Raw genomic sequence first — 4,847 nt, forward strand, 5'->3', positions numbered from 1 at the left:
ATTTTTTAAAAAATATTTTTAAAATACAAAAATAAATAGACATAAGCCAAGGACTGTGTTATATCCAGATGGAACAAGGATTATATAGGAAACTAGATGACATGGACACGAGGCAAGTCATGGTCGGTCCATTGGAGGTGCACATAAGACCTGTTGCCAAACAATAGGTGTCCGTGTCCAAAAAATAATGAACAGTTTATCCACTTGAAAAGGCATACATGAAATTTATGGCAGTGTCTTCTGTGATCGAGACAAGGAACAGGTTAATGGGACCCTTCTAAGCTGAGGCAATGTTTCTTGTCTGGTCCATCTTTCTGGACATTGTCCTGTACATGTCTCCACGGAGTTCAGCACCAGGCGAGGCTCCTCGTGGCCATAGGTTTTGACACTTTGTATTTTAGTTACCAAACTCTATTATTATATTCTGCAGTCACTTATTAAGCTGGCTATAGTTTATAATATTTTTATTTAAAAATAATATTTTTTTATTTTATTTTATTAATTTTTTTTAATATTAATATATCAAAATAATTTAAAAAAAAATTAAATTTTGAAAAAATTAAATAAATAATTTTTTAAAAAAACATAATTTTAAATTTATTTCCAAATACTTAATAAATAAAAAGTGGATCCACATGAATTTTAAAAAATTATTTTTAAAACTTTTTTATTATTATTTATTATTAGTAAATAAAAAATAATTTTCAATCAAATTTTTTATTTGGTTTCAAGAATAATAATTTTTTTCTTTTTTAAAAAGAATATATATATTCTCATAGGTTGTAAAAAAATTAAAAAAATAATTTGTTATTATTGATTATATCAATTTTGAACATCAATTTTTTATTTGCTATGCGAACATTTGAGAACGCAGTGCAAACTGAGTTTCAAAAACATTTAATTTTTTTATTAAAAATTAATTTTTGTATATTTTGTATCGTTTCAATGTGCTGATTTAGAAAATAACTTTAAAAAAAATAAAAAATATATATTATTTTGATACATTTCGTTAAACACTTTGAAAACAACTACAACCACACTCTCATACATATATATATATATATATATATGTTTTGATTAAATTTGGTTTATATTATTTTCATTATTATTTATTTTTTTCTAATACATTTCCTGATTGAATTATTTTTATTTATTAAATTTAGTTCATATTCTTTTGATTATTATTTATTTTAATTGAAATAATTCATGAAATTATAATTTTTTTTATTTTATCATCTTTTAATTTTTAACTTTTTTATCTATTAAATTTAGTTTTTATTCTAATTATTGTTATTTTTTATTTGAAATAATTTATAAAATTATTTTTTTAATTTCATCATCCGTCAACTTTTATTTTTTGTCAGATTTAATTCATATTTTTTTTTATTTAAAATAATTTATAAAATTAATTTTTAATTTCATTATTTTTTAACCTTTTATTGCTAAAAAATAATTTGTAGAAATTAAAATTTTATTTAAAAAAACTATTTTATAGCAAACAAAATTTGTCACTCGTTGTTTGTTGTTTTTCTACTGAGAGAACCTCAGTGTAGTCTCTAACAAATTACCCCTACATCAAATGAGTTCCAAACCTTTTAATTTTACCCCTTTACTCATCCATTATAGTCACTATTAAAAATTCTTCGTTTAATTTGCTTATGTCATAAAATGCTTTGATCAAATGCATCAAAATAAACTTCAATCTATCCTGAAACATAATTTATAATACCAAGAAGTAATTGGTAATCTTTCGTTTACACAAGCTAGTAAAGTGAGGAAAATTCTAAGTATGATGAAGTGGTGTTTTGTGTTTTTTAGACGACATGTATAGTGTTGTTTGATGACCAAACATCATCTTCATCTTTTACGATGATTTTTGAATTTTCATGATTGCTCCTTCATCTCGTGTTTTCAAAGCAAATTCTTTTATTCATTTCTCTTTCTTTCTTTTTATTTTATTTTATTTTTATATCCAACCAACACAGTAAATTTTCAAAGCAACTTTTTAATTAGTTTTTTTTAGAGTTAATTCATATTTTTATCATTGTTGTTTTTTAATTTTAAATAAGTTATAAAACTAATTTTTTTTTTAATTTTATCATTCATTAATTTATTTTATCTGTCAAATTTGATATTATTTTTTTATTACTATTTTTTTGATCGTTTTCTTAATTGACTTTTTTTTTCAATTGCATCATTTAACATTGTATTTTATTTTAGTTTTTATGTCAAATTTGGTTCTTATTTTTTTAATTGCTATTTATTTTATTTTAAATCTTTTTTTATTGAAACTTTCTTTTTTCAATTTTATCCATTTATATTTTATTGACTGAGATTTTATTTTTAAAAAAATTTGATTTTATGATTGTCTAAAGTTTGTTTTTGATATGATCATTTTGACTTAAAGACTTAAGTCACGGGGTTGAAAGATTAGCTCAGGTTAACTTAGATCTTTTTTAACAATTGATTTTTTTTCAATTCCATTATTCCATAAAGTTATCATGATTTTCTATGTCGGGTTATAAGTTTCGCAGATTCACCCAAACTTACCCAGGCTAATTTTATTTATTTATTATTATTGCCTATTTTTTTATCATATTATTAAATTAATCAAATTATTGAATCCAATATAATCAACGATGAGACTTTCAAATTTCTTTTGTTTTTTTTAAATATAATTATCGTCTAAGCTTTTTTTATGTTGAAAAAAGTTTGAACTAACTTATTACATAATGCAAGCCACCAATCCAGTTACATAGACTAATCAAGAAGCATAATTCATTGTTATCCTCCTCACGTATCAATTCAGGTATCAATGTTCACTCAAACAATAATATGTTTTATCCCCTTTTCTTTGCCTTTTAAACTTAGTTTTTTATTTCAATTTAATCATTTAATATTAAGCTTTATAGAGATCGAGTTCATGATTTTTTTATTTTCTATTTATAAGGTTATTCTATTATCATGATCTAAATCATAAGTTTGGCAAGTTCACTCAATCAACTTGGGATTTTTTTGTCATTTTTTTTAATTATATCATTTAATATTGAATTTATTAGAGATTAAGCTTTATTTTTTTAATTATATCTATAAGGTTATCCTAGAATTATAATCCAAGTTACAAGTTTAATAGGTTAACTCAATTAACTTGGATTTTTGTTATATTCTTTTTTAATTGATTTTTTTTTCTGGTTTTATATTTCAATGTCGGGTTGTTTCGGAATTAAGATTCACAATTCATTTTAGTTTATTTTTTATGAGATTATTATAGTCTCATTACATAGATTGTGGGTTCGACAAGTTAAACTAGTTAACAAAGGGTTTTTTGCACACAAAAAAAATTCAATATTATCCTATAACATATAGTTGATTGAAAATTATAATCTATAATTGGATTCAATCTATTTTTGTGAAATTATTCTAGTCTCATGATCTAAGTTACAAGTTTGATGGGTTAACCTTGATTGACTTATACTATTATTTTAATTTTATCATTTAATATTTGATTGATTAAGAGTTGGAATTCATAATTTGTTATTACGATTTCATGACCTATGTCATAGATTTAACAGGTTAAGTCAAGATAACCGAAGTCAATCCAATATATTGTTGTCTTAATTTTTTTTGTGTAAATGTCATCTTGAATTTTTCTCTGTTCAAACTATATTTTTATCGATCATCCAAGTTGTCTTTAAATTCATAAAGTTGATTAAGTTACATCAAGTCATTCCCCACGTGATTTAAATTTTTTTTTTCTACTAGAAATTACATTGGTAATTCCTTAATATTTTTATTTATGTTTTTTTAAAATTGATCTAAATCATTTTAATAATCTAGTTTTTTCAATTCATTATAGAATGTTACTAGCCCCATGCCTACACTTGAACGTGGCTCTGATAAAATATTTTTTTTATCAATATTTAAAAGAATACAACAATTAGCAATATCTTTAACATTATCTAGAGAAAATATAATTGTGAAGTTGAAAGATATAAGCGTTTAATAGAATAATTTGAGAATCCCATTTGCTAATATGTCAAATATATATATATATATATATATATAGAGAGAGAGAGAGAGAGATTATTACATCCGATGAAATGCTTTTGAAGGTTTTCAAATTAAGTCATCGATTAATGGGTAAGATCATTTTTTTTAAATGTAAAAAAACCTATTTAAGATATTATTATTATTTAATAAATAATATTATATTTGACATATTAGCATATAGGGTTCTCAAATAATAATAATAATTTGAAAATATATATATTTAATGATTATTTTTCATTTTTCTTATAAGTAAACGAAGCCTAGCCTTTGTTAACTCATTGATGGAACCGTCATTCCATCACAGGGATTTCTTAATAAGTTGGTTGGGACTCAATATAGGTACAATAAAAAAAAAATTCATCATTTAGTTTTATGATAACTAGAAATATTTTCTAGACTTTTAAGGTTCAAGGTAAATAGTTAGTTATATATAAAAAAGATAACAACCATCTTATATATCTTACATAAAATAAATTATTTTTTTATATATATAATAAAAGGTACGCAATATATGTATATGCTAAAAGTTTTCCTAAACATGTATATGTGTTTTTCATTTGAAGGTAAATGGTTATTAAAACCTGAGATAATGACCTTGGACTAAGTCTAGCAATAAGACTCAATTCTCACCTGTAAAATATAGACATTGAACCCGATAAGATAATAATGATTAATTGAGCTTTGACATATCTTTTTTAATTATTTTTGAAATGGGTGATTAGTACTTAAAAGTGCATTTTTATCATGGTTTTATATTATCATTTTGCACTTGAAGTATCAATAACTCCTTAACTAAA

The sequence above is a fragment of the Populus euphratica genome, unplaced genomic scaffold (genome assembly GCF_000495115.2).
Source record: "Populus euphratica unplaced genomic scaffold, PopEup_1.0 scaffold86.1, whole genome shotgun sequence".
Lineage (NCBI taxonomy): Eukaryota > Viridiplantae > Streptophyta > Magnoliopsida > Malpighiales > Salicaceae > Populus > Populus euphratica.